General features: G+C 35.9%; 1 protein-coding gene across 3 annotated transcripts in view; it reads left to right on the plus strand.

Moving 5' to 3' along the window:
• Nucleotides 1-13,271, plus strand: part of LOC150083352 (OTU domain-containing protein 7B-like) — a 158,905-nt gene that overhangs the window by 42,172 nt on the left and 103,462 nt on the right. For all 3 annotated transcript variants that reach the window (XM_090377206.1, XM_090377207.1, XM_090377208.1), the window contains exon 2: nucleotides 9,487-9,691. The gene's annotated coding sequence lies outside the window, so the exon portion shown is untranslated. The remainder of the gene's footprint in view (nucleotides 1-9,486; nucleotides 9,692-13,271) is intronic.

The following is a 13,271-nucleotide window of genomic DNA, read 5'->3' on the forward strand; positions in this document are numbered from 1 at the left end:
ATTTTAATTATTTTGTTTTCATTCTATTATTTAAATAATAGAATGAAAACAGATTTGGAAGCCTCATTTTAAGGATGTAGAGCTGCTGGAACAAGTACAGAGAAGGGCAATGAGATTGTTGAGGAGAACAAAGAGATGCTCTTACCAAGAAATGCTCAAGTTCTGCAAATTGCAGTGTCCAGAGACTAGGCACCTGTGAGGTTATCTGATTGAAGTGTGTAAGGTTTTGAATGGTTTGAGCAAGCTCAGTGTTGATGGGATTCTTTCTCTTGCTCAGATTGCCCAGAGTAATGTACCAACTGTGTGGTACTACACTCAGGGTAGTGGAGAATGAAAAAGACCTGGGGGTAATTCTGCAGTCAAATATGAAGTTTTCAGAGCAGTGCAGGCAGGCTGCCAGAGTAGCTCATGGGGTCTTGTTGGTGATATACAGGAACTTTGCTAGCAAGGATAAGGAGGTGATTATCCCTTTGTATAAGGCAATGGTCAGGCCACACCTTGAGGACTGCATACAATTCTGGAAGGATATAGAGCTGCTGGAACGAGTACAGAGAATGGCAATGAGATTGGTGATGGGAATAAAGGGATGCTGTTACCAAGAAAGGCTGAAGTACTGCAAATTGCTGCATCTGGAGACTAAGCACCTGCAAGGTGATCTGATTGAGGTGTATAAGGCTTGAAATAGTTTGAGCAAGGTCAATGCTGATGGGATTCTTCCTTTTGCTCAGATAATGCACTTCAGGAGATATAAATTCAAATCGAGGGAAGGCAGTTGCAGAATAGATGTGCAGAAATTTGCATTTAGCCAGTGAGTGGCTAATTGCTGGAACAAACTTCCATCTACTGTTGTTGTTGTGGAAGTTCATAGCTTAAATAAATTCAGGAAGAACTGGGCAAACTTTTGGAGCAAATGAATTGGTGAAATGGGAAGGTTTTTTTTTTTTTTTGTCTGATACTGTATAAGCTTGCTTTCTTGAATCATATGCCACTACTAATGCAATTGTTAAATACATTGTAATATTTAAATGCTTTCTACTGCAACAGTGCTGAATGCTCCAGTATTTTCTCTGAACAAGATGTGTCATGTAGAATCAAATTTTAGACAAATTGGATTTGTTTTTAGATTTGGAAGATAAGTTATGTAGTTGGATATGACCATCTTGTTGTTGTTACTGGAACATATTTACTGAAGCTCATGTACTTGATTCACAGGTATATCAGCACATAGATGGCTAGATGGCTGCCACTTTGCTCAGTGATGCTAGTCATTAGATTACTGATTACTCAAGTTAATCATTTGGCCACTTGTTCATTAGCCATCACTTGTTCATTAGCCATCACTAATATATATCATAAAATATTTATGGAGTTTGTACAGTAATTAATAAATTACTTAAGGGTTTTTTATAAAATCACTACTTTTGATTTCATTAAATGTAGCGATTTATTACATGAATTTATAGTATGATGCTGCTTGCACATTAAAAATGAATAGGATCAACTGCAGGATGGCCAGGAACCAATCAGTGGGATGATTGATCTGCCTTCTGATGAAACAGTAACAATTGAAGTAACTATTATGTTGATAGCACTTCATTACAAGTAAATGTCAAGGCTGGATCATTTTTACAAGGATAATGTTTATTCATAGCACAACACCAAGATGGCATGTGAAATCATTACAGTTTGAAGATCAAAGTATCTAGTGAAAGGACTTTTGTTGTTTTCAGTGCAAACTATTGCTTGCACTATTGCTTGCTCAACTCCTATCATATCTTAATCTCCTGTCTGACTGATAATTGCTTAATATAAGTTCTGTGAATGTTGATCCACACGGGAACTTTTTGCTTATGTTACTTATTTTTGGGAGGGGTTCCATAGAAGTAATAGAAGTAGTTGCTCTTGATCGTTTTCTGAAAAGGACATTTTACATGTTTTAATGGTTAGCTGGTATGCTTTTGTGGTGCATGCCTTTTGTGCTGTCATTAATTTAGCTAATGTTCAGTGATTCACTAAGTTATGGTCCTTCCAACTGTGTGCTTCTTGCAGTGCTCCTTATATCAGGTGATTGTGCTTCCAGATTACGGAGTACATATTAACTGCCACTTACTGCTTATGTAAAGTATCTTTTCCTGTTTATAGAATTATTTGAATGTTTTCCAGTAATAATTACTAATTACTCTTGATTTTCTGCATTTATTTCACATTGCATAAGCAGATTCAAATTAGGAAACATTTTCATCATTGAGTGCTGCTGCTGAGGTAAAGTCAGTAATTCTGAAATTTGCTTTGTATAGGTCTGTTAACTTAAATATTACCATTAGAGATATAAATACATTTTTGCATTTATGATTTAGAAATGTAAGCAGATTTTTTGAGAAAAAAAGTTTTTTGTTATATTTTTCTCAAGATTGTGTTCGATTTCTGCTGGTTTTGACACTGTTTATCATACATTAACTTGATATGTTTATTTGAAGACTGTGATAGATCTATCTATATGTAGGGCAAAGATAAGTAGCCATAGTATTTATTAGAAATGAGTTGTTATCTTTTGGTGTTCCTTCAACTGTTTCATATTACACAGTGATGAAATGTTACCAGATTTCACCCAAAGACTGGATTGTGAGTAACTAAAATAAAATCACGTACATTTATCAGTAGGAGTAGAAGGATGAAGTATTTTTAAGGAACTATAGAATGATTGTATTTTATGATGTGGTGTAGAGCATGCCAAAGACATTGTGGTTCATTTTAAATAAATTTATGGTAGCAGTAGTTTTTAGACTCACTTTTACTTTTTTTTTTGCTCCTGAAATAATTTATTCGTTGGTTGCAGTTATTTAAAATCATAAAATTACAGAATATAGATTTATGAAATTTATAGCTAGCTGCCTTTTCTGAGTTCCAGTGAAAGTTAATTTTATTTAATTTTATTTTTTGTTTAATTCAAATATTTATGGTTTTTAAACCTATAGTATGCATTGAGGTATTATATATGGACAGGTGAAATAAAAAAAAAAAAAAGTAAAAAAAGACTGTAAAATAAGAAACATTGTTAATGTTGGACCTTTATTGGTTGTGATATTTAGGAAATATGTCAATTATTGCTTTAAATTTGACTACAGGGAAATTTTTCAAAATGGGATTTAGGCAATGAAAAGATAATAGCTGGTTACTGCACTTTCTCTTAAAGATTTAGGACAAAATGATGAAATAATTAATAATGACTGTTTGAAGGAATTGCCAATAATAAATAACTTGAGCATCTGCACAACCAAAAATTAATTGAATTTAGCAAGAGAGGGGTAGGGTTCCCTCTAAGCAGCAGACCTGCACAGCTACATGGTTTTGGAAGGGCTGCTCATCAAATTTTTTTGAGTATGAACTACATTCTGGAATGATGCTCAACATGACCACATCCGAATCCCAGCCTGCCAGCGACTCCTCATGAAGGGTTTGCATAATTATTATTATTAGTCATATATGGTACAAGGAAGCCTGAGGCTTATGCTGCACCAGCCAAAAAAAATTCCTGAGAGAGAGAGAGAGAGAGAGAGAGAGAGAGAGAGATTGAAGTATAAAGAAATCACCAAGAAAGAGAATGGTGATATCCAGCTCGGGACCCTGGGTTTGCCAAGCCCATACTCACAAGATGTGAGAATCCGGAGTTCATATTACTGGAATACAAATTATCCACAACACAAACAATTTAAAGAAATTATTTATTTTTTGAAGAAAATGTGCTTCCTAACCCTCATTGATAAGAGATTGCACTGTCTTACTGTCAGTAAAGGATATATGGGAGGTGTATAAGAATTATTTTCTGATTGTTCAAGCTGTAGTTTGTAAAATTTCTTAAAACTGTTGAGAATGGTTTAATAAAGCCAATTTTTTTATTTGAAAAATTTAATGAAATAGTTAGTTTATTAGTATTAATTATTATAATCATTAATTATTTTTGTAACTAGTCTATCCTTGTCTAAGACTGACTAACCTGACCACATTTAGCAATAAATAATTTTTCAAATAAAAAATTAGCTTTATTAAACCATTCTCAACAGTTTTAAGAAATTTTACAAACTACAGCTTGAACAATCAGAAAATAATTCTTATACACCTCCCATATATCCTTTACTGACAGTAAGACAGTGCAATCTCTTATCAATGAGGGTTAGGAAGCACATTTTCTTCAAAAAATAAATAATTTCTTTAAATTGTTTGTGTTGTGGATAATTTGTATTCCAGTAATATGAACTCCGGATTCTCACATCTTGTGAGTATGGGCTTGGCAAACCCAGGGTCCCGAGCTGGATATCACTATTCTCTTTCTTGGTGATTCCTTTATACTTCAATCTCTCTCTCTCTCTTTCTTTCTCCACAAAGGCGAAAAATAGTGGTATAGATAAGAAATAGTTCCTCCTACGTCCTCGGATTGCCCTAATAATTTTGGAGAAATAAAAATAGTGTAGGACAGCTTAAAGACATTACAAGATATAAGTTGTGGCTCGGGTATGTCCGGGATCACAAACCCATTCCTATAGTAGGACCCTGAGCTAAAATTTGCATGTTACCTCCCTCAGCGTGAACTTAAGTAAACTTAAATGAATTTAACTATGTATAAAAAAAAAAAAAAAAAAAAGTGATATACTGTAATTTGCAAGCCGGTGGGTACAAGTTTTCTACGCTGTAAGACACCAAGAATGTAAAGTGTATCCTATGTACATATATACATGGCACAAAATATGACAATTATATCGAACCAATGGGTTCAGAAAACAAATTTTTGAAATTAATTATGCTTATTGCTTTCGTGAAGTGGTATTTCAGGTAAGAAATAGGGAAATTATTATTAATCAACTTGTACAATGCTATTATGTTTGCTTAACAGTTTTTATTATTATTGCAAATATAAGCAATCCTCAGACATTGGGATAAAATGATATTAGCATGCACTGATTTTGATATATTAGATCTCCAGTTTGTAAGGCCGACTACATTGAAATTAAAAGCATCTCTTTTATTATATATGTTTACGTCTATATTATTATGGAATATTTCTATATGAAGATCCAGGTAATTTGCTATAGTATCAGAACTATTAGTTTTTTCTAATACAAGTTCTTCTGGATATAATTTACTGTAATCCTGGACGAAATGTGGACAGTTAAACACACATAGATCATCCACGTATCTGAATATAAGTAGGTTATCTTGGAATGCTCTTTCTGTATAATATAGATAAAGGTTTGCGATTATGCTTGATGCTGGACTTTCCATAGGGGTGATGATAATTTTTTTTTTTTTTTTTTTTCTGTGTTTTCTTAAATCCCCGAATGTATTATTTGATTGATTTACTTTTTCTATTATTTTCTATTATCTTTAATATTTTATAGATTTTATATATTTTAATATTTTATATATTTTATATGATTGCTCTGCAGCTGCATTGACCCATAAATATTAATTACAGTTACAGTGGTTATAATTATTAACTTTCTTTTTTATCACTTATATATTATTTTCTTTTATATATATTCCATCGTGCTACACAATAATTTATTTAGTCATTACATTAGCATTGGCAAAGGCACATGATGCAAGAAAGCAAGCTTATATAGCATCAGCCAAAAAAAAAAATAAATAAATAAATAACCCACACACCCTTCTCATTTCACCCATCCACTCACTCAAAATGTTTGTCTAGTTCTGCCTTGAATCTATTTAAGCTAATTTCTACAACAACAGATGGAAGTTTGTTCCAGCAATCAACCACCTGCTGGCTAAAGGCAAACTTCAGCACATCTATCCTACAACTGTCTTTCTTCAATTTGAATTTATGCCTTCTCAGGCAATTATTCTGAGCAAGAGGAAGAATCTCATCAGCATTGAGCATGCTCAAAGCATTCAAGGCTTTATACACCTCAATAAGATCACCTTGCAGGTGCCTAGACTCCAGACACTGTAATTTGCAAAACTTAAGCCATTCTTCGTAACCAGGCTGTGAAAAATTCTACCCTTGAACCTTGCAGTCTTTCCAGGGCCGAATTGATCGACGAGGTTCTCATCATATACTCTCTCCTATCGTGTCTGCACAGAATTGCAGGCACTTTCAAATTGAATCCTATCTCACTGCTCTTTTTCAACATTGACCTATACTTATTAAGTAATTCTGCCAGTCTCTTAATATTATTAGTGCCAATGTTTACAACAATATCATCTTTTGTGCCCTTAAAAGATGATATCTGCTCTACACCGTCAACCTTTGTCCCTGGCAGAAATACCCTGGTCCTGTTTCACCTATCCTTTTTGCGCGATACGTTCCCCGTTTCACTGACAATAGTCACCGACAACGACCAGTTCCTTTGAGACCTGCACATTCTGCCTTAGGGGTTGCCGCTGTGTTGCGTGATGTTCAAGTGCATGCTCTGGCATTGATGTGCGCAGCTGAGAGCTTGATGGGTCCCTCAATTTAAATCCTTCGTGGGTATCCATCCTGTCCGTCAAGCTCTCATATAGGCCCATAACAACGCTGTGTTGACACCTGATTTACTCACACTCCTTACATTGCCTGCACACAAACACATTTTCCTTGGCAATATCATGTGATGTTACCTGAAAAAACTGTTTAATACTTGTTTAATAATAATCACAAAGCAATATGTTGTACATATTGCTTTGTAAATTTCTTTGTTTAATTACTTTTATTAATGTACTGGATAATTTATAAATACTGTGGATGCTGCTTATTGTGATTACTTCAGGACTCAGCTTAACTGTTAACATTGTTGATAACTGATGGAACAAGAATCCAGTCATTCAGCACTGTGCATTGATGCAGAAATGTGTTTATAAAAAGTTGGAAGTGGATAGAAAGAAAACATTAAAATCAAGCAATATAAAATACTTTAATTGGATTGTTCACCATTTCTTTAAAAAGTTATCAGTAAAAATTAAACTGGCATAATGTTTCTAGAAATCCATAAAAATCATTAAAAACAAAGAAAATATTAAAATCAAGAATTAGAGATGAGTTAATATTCTACTATAAAATAGTCATATTGGTAGGATTGCAGAACATTACTTTCTTTCAGAGTAATGACACTGACAACAATTCGAACTGTATAAAGTAACTGCACTTACTAGACATGCAGTTTATCAGAGTTCAAGATAAAAATTGGGTCGTTACATAATCACTTCAACTGCACATGTGTAAACTATGATAAGGCAAAAAAAAAAAAAAAAAAAATGATAACATAAACCTGAGAAAACTTAATACTGTATAAGAAAACTTGAACAAAAGAATTGCTTTATGACTTCCTTTTGTTATAATAGCTTTCCCATTCAGATCAAAATTTTTAATCCAGACACAAATTTTTAGGTTTAAACATAACATTCCACTTTCTAATGAAATCCTTGAAAAGTTTCATTGTACTTTCTCTTGTGAGATTTGAGGAGATTGTAAATGCAAAATTTAAATTATACATTATATAAAGAAATTTTGTTATCTCTAAAATATACTTTTACATTATCTTAATACTTATTTAATTTCTGTAATCATAAGTGATAAATATTTCACTCTGTTTAATTTTAAATATCACTATGCTTTAATGCATATATGTGCAACATTATCTGATATAATTTAACTACTGATCCAGCCAGCTATCACTTATTTCACAACACGCAATTTTTTTTCATATATGGAATTTAAAAATGTTCTCCAAATTTTCTTATAAGTTAAGGCTTATTATTTTAAAATAAGTTTTTTTTAACATATGAATAGCACTAAATTAAACAATGTGAATTGTATTTTGTACAAAGGTTATACACCGATAAGAGAAAACATTATGACCACCTACTTAATACGATGTTGGTCCACTTGCAGCCAAAACAGCTTGTATTCAGCAAGGCATGGATGCTACAAGATTTCTAAATGTCTTGTGGTATCTGGTACCAACACACAACCAGCAAATCCTTTAACTCCTGTAAGGTCAGTGGTTGAGATGCTACAGATCGGAGTTGCTGTTCCAACACATCAATTCTAGCTCAATGGAATTGATGTCAGAGGAATTTGGAGGCCAGGGCAATACCTGGAAGTCTTCCTCATGTTCCGCGAACCAGTCTCGAACAATTCGGATGGTGTGGCATGGTGCATTATCCTGCTGAAAGATGGCACCCCCAGAGGGGAAGACTGTTGCCATGAAAGGGTGTACCTGGTCATCAATAATGTTTAGGTAGGTGGTAGACGTCAGAGTGCACAGCACAAGGATGACTGGACTCAGGGTATCCCAGCAGAACATCTCCCAAAGCATGACACCACTGGCTTGTTTTTGTCCCACAGTGCATCCAGGCACCATCACCTCCCCAGGTAAATGACGCACACATACCCGGCCATCCACATTGTGCAACAGGAAATGTGTTTCATCTGACCAGACGACCTTCTTCCAATCACTCGAGGTCCGGTTTCGATGCTCGCGTGCCCACTGTAGGCGCTGTCGCTGGTGAACCATGATTAGCCTGGTCATTCGGAGTGGCCTGCGGCTACACAGCCCCAATTTCAGCAGGGTTTGATATATTGTGTGTTGACACATTACTTCGATCACCAGCTTTCCAATTACTGGCTAGTTGCGCCACAGTCACCCTTCTGTTGCCACATACCATCAGGGAGAGCTTTCGCTCACCTCGAGCATCAGTGAGCCGTGGTCATCCAACACCTTGCTGGCGGTTTGTGGGTTTCCCTCCTCGGACCACTTTTGGTAGGTACTAACCATGGCTGACCATGAACATCCCACCAGCTGTGCCGATTCGGATATGCTCTAACCCAGTTGTCTGGCCATTACAATTTGGCCTTTGTCAAACTTGCTTAAGTCTGCTGCCTTTCCCATCTGTAGAACAAGAGTAACATTGATTAATGGAACTCAGTGTCAAATGTTTTTTATATCATGTCCTGACCTGCGCACACGCCGTAGTTCACCTGCAGTTGCTTCGATTTGCATAACAACTTGCTGGTCTTAATGTAAGACCAGCAAGTTGCATGCTGTTGCAATCAAGAAAGCAGGAAAGCTATAGCAAACTGTACAGGAGAGAAAACTATTTATATGTAGTTTTTATAAAGTTTCTTGTATGTACAGGGCATGCCAGTGTTCATTATTGATTGGACTTAATGACAGGATTTAGCATGAAACCCAGAAACATCACCAGTTGCTAAGAAATATTGCATTGAGAGGTTTAGCTTATTGTAAACAGTAACACTTTGTACACGAAATTCATTTGATAACAGTTGGTGTGACATAGAATTACTTGTATACCACATTGTTTTTTCTTTTTTTTTATTTATTACTTTTCAGTACACATTTTGTATACCAAAAATTAAAGATCTGTAGACTGCTTGTGAATATTGTAATACAGTTTAAATTTCAAATATTGGTAAATACATATTTTATGTATGTGAAGCTTTTAACAAGTATAGAGGTTGTTTTTCTGTTGCAGAATGCTGGTGTGAACTGCCATGCTTCTTAACAGATGATACACAAGAAAACAGTCTTCTTCCTTGGCAATAGTCTGTGGCTCTTCAAGTGTAATTCTTATCAAGAGTCATGTGTGAAGAGCTCAGCCATGTGTCTAGTAGCATTTTTAGTAGGTATAAAGAATGCTTGAAAACCAAGGTTGCCTTCAACACCAACTTTTAAGTAAGGTGAGTAAAATTAATTTAAATCAAATTATATAAAAATTTAGCCACAATGGATCTCAGCCACTACCCTAGGTACTTTTGTGAACAAAACCAACCTTAGAACCATTATGAAAGCTACTTCAAAAACATTAAGTGGGATCCCTCTACCAATGTGGGATCCCTCTACCAATAACCAATGTAAAACTAATATTTATATAGAGGAATGGAACCATTGCCCTTACTAGAAATATTATTCCCACCTTTAACGTGCCTCATTCTCCAGCCAATATAAAAGTGAGATATCTAAATTGTACAATGAGGGTACATATTCCAAACATATTGAGATATTTTAAGTGCCAAAAATATGGCAATCACAAAAAAGCTTTTAGCAGAACAGCCTCCAAACCAACATGCCTAGTTGTAAGGGAGAATGCACAGCCAATTCTTGAATATGTGAACACTTCAAGGAAAAACTATGCAAACATACAAAATAGAATGGAATACCTCATCAAGAAGCAGAGAAACTTTTCAACTTCCCACTTTTATAAAGTCTTATATGCTTTAGCAGTAAGAAAACAACAGTCAGTAGTCTTTTGATTCCTTGTGTATAACACATACTTTGTCCACCACAACCTAACAAAAAAAAAAAAAAAAAAAAAAAAAACAGGCAATGGGCACCTGTTTCAGTTCCATCTAAAGATGCATTGTCATGTAAACAACCTATTAGCCCTGAATTGGGCATGCGGGGGGTGGGGGGGGTCATAGATATTCAGTAAGTATGATTTCAGTGATGTGCTCATTCATCTACTCAGTCCACACAACTGAAACTCCCAATAGCCACCAATAAAAGTGTTTTCTTTTATTTCTCCATTGAAAATTCTGAAGATCTCTGTTAGGTATCATGCAAACAGAAAAAAATGCAGGATCAAGTTAAGCCTAATTATATTATATTGGGTGGTATCATGTTGGGTGGTATCACTCACATCCAGTTATTGAAGCACATTTGTTTTATGATAGATGGCAGTGCCTCCAGTAGTTATACACACTCTGCACTTCTGTGTTATTGACTGGCTGGCATCAAATTGTTGTAGGCATAAGTTTTTGATTTACTTTTCGCTCTCCAACAGTCCAAAGCACGGCAGAAGGGCTTTTATTTTTAAAAAAATTAAGAATATATATTATTAATGTAAAAAATTGGATTTTTTTTCTGTTGTGTTCATAATAGATTAAAAATAAAGAATAAAAAAAAACAACAGTGGTCCCAGTACTGAGATTTGGGGAGCCTCACTTCTTAAATTAGCCCAATTTGAAGAGTAACCATTAATCACAAACGTCAGCCTTCTACCTTATCCTTGGATAGATCACAGCCATCCTGTGATCTATCTAAGGATTTTTACTGCAATTCCAGAATGCTCCAGCTTATAGTAACTTGTGATGCAGGACTGAGTCAAATGCTTCTGAGTTAGCAAATGCTTTGCTGATTCAGCTCATGAATGATACTGTCAAAATAGCAGGTTGGTTAAACATTTCTCCCCCCCCCTTTTTTATGTAAACCCCAAACACGAGAGGTATTAGAACCTATAGTACTTAGTACCGTGCTTGGGTGGAGGTTGAGAAGACGAAAGAAGATATTTGTTGACATTGGACTTGAACTTCTGTAGACTGTAATTTTCAGGAAATACGTATGAAGGAAGGTTGTTCCAGAAAACAGCAGTTGAATGAATAAACGAGGAAGATGAAAAGTTGGTTCTGTGGGTTTCAAGTTGGACAGTAAATGGCTGGTGGTGGCACGTGTTCGGACTGTTTTGAAAGAGAGAGCGGGAATTATAAAAGCCAATTCAGAAGAACAGTGCCCATGGAAGTATCTGTAGAAGAGTCATGCAACAGAAACAGTATGTCTATGAGAGAGCGAGTGGAGAGAGACTGTTCATTAATTAACCTAACTGCCCTCTTCTGAATGGAATCAAGAAGCCTGAGAGAGGTTTTGGTTGCATCACCCCAGATGTGGGAACAATATTCCATGGCAGGGCGGATTTGCGTTTTATACAGAGTGAGCAGCTGTTTAGAAGAAAAGTAACGCCGAGAGCGAAAGAGAAAACCAAGTTTTTTAGATGCAGACAAAGCAATATTTGTAATGTGCTTGTGCCAAGAGAGATTAGAAGTCATTGTAATCCCCAAAAGAGATATATCATTTTGCCTAGAAATCGGAATGCCACTAAAGATAAGCATAGGAGCAAAAGAATCCTTTTTGCGAGATATAAGACAAGACTGAGTTTTAGAAGGGTTGAAATCAGCTAAATTGTCTTTGACCCACTGGAGAATTACCTGAAGATCGGCGTTTAAGGAATTGGTAGCAGATTTTCGAGAAATTGAAGCTGATTGAGCAGGACAGGGTTTCTCAAAATGGAAAGTGGAATGCAATGTGCTATCATCAGCAAAACTGTGGATAGGATTTCCAGTCAATGGAAGAAGGTCATTAATATACAAGAGGAAAAGAGTGGGGGAAAGAACTGAACCTTGGGGGACACCGGCATTAGTGGAGAAGTTAGAAGACGGAGAGCCATCACCCTCAGTGAGCGATCAGAGAGAAAACTGGATCACTAATTACAAAAAACAGTTGGCAAACCATAAGATGGAAGCTTGTTTAGAAGACCTTTATGCCAAACACAATCGAAAGCCTTTGAGCTGTCAAGAGCAACTACTTGTGTTTCACCGAACCTTTCCATTGAATTAGTCCATAAATGGGTAACATAAGCCAGAATATCACCAGTGGATCGACAATGACGGAATCCATACTGGCGATCGTTGATCAGATGGAAGGTTTCTAGATGGTTTAAGAGTTGGCGGTTAATTGATTTCTCCATTACTTTAGAAAGTATAGAAGTAATTGCAATGGGACGATAATTGGATGGGAGGGATTTGTCACCCTTTTTAGGAACTGGCTGGATATGAGCAAATTTCCAAGCAGAAGGAAAAACAACTTTGGAATAAGAAAGTGAAAAAAGGCGGCAAAGAATAGGAGTAAGTTCAGGAACACAGGTTTTGAGAACAAGTGGAGAAATACCTGGAGCTTTCTTAGCATCAAGATTCGTCAAAATCTTTCTAACATCCTTTTAACGGAAGACCACAGGAGGCATTGAATGGAGCATGTTGGGAATGGTAGGAGGTGTTTTACCAAGATCATTAATACATGAGTTGGAAGAAAAATGGGATGCTAGCAGTTCAGCTTTATCCTTGGCTGAAGTGGCAACAGAACCATCTGGTTTGGACAGAGGTGGGAGCAGAGATGGGGAAAAGTTGCGGCCAATAGCTTTGGCAAGAGACCAGAATGCTCGGCTGCCATTAGGGCAAAAGCAACTCTTAGCCTGTTTAAACTCTAGTTTGGACTGATTAATAACGGCTTTACAATTGTTGCGAGCTTTGGTGTAGGCAGAAAATGAAACTGAAGAATTAGAAACAACCAATTACGATATGCAACGTTCTTCTCTTGGACAGCCTTAGCACATTTATTGGAAAACCAAGGTTTAGATAAAGGACGAGATTTTAAAGTGGAGTGTGGGATAAAGGATTACATTCCTGCAAGAATAATTTCACTGACACGATC

The sequence above is a fragment of the Mastigoproctus giganteus genome, chromosome 7 (genome assembly GCF_048544385.1).
Source record: "Mastigoproctus giganteus isolate SK-2022 chromosome 7, ASM4854438v1, whole genome shotgun sequence".
Lineage (NCBI taxonomy): Eukaryota > Metazoa > Arthropoda > Arachnida > Uropygi > Thelyphonidae > Mastigoproctus > Mastigoproctus giganteus.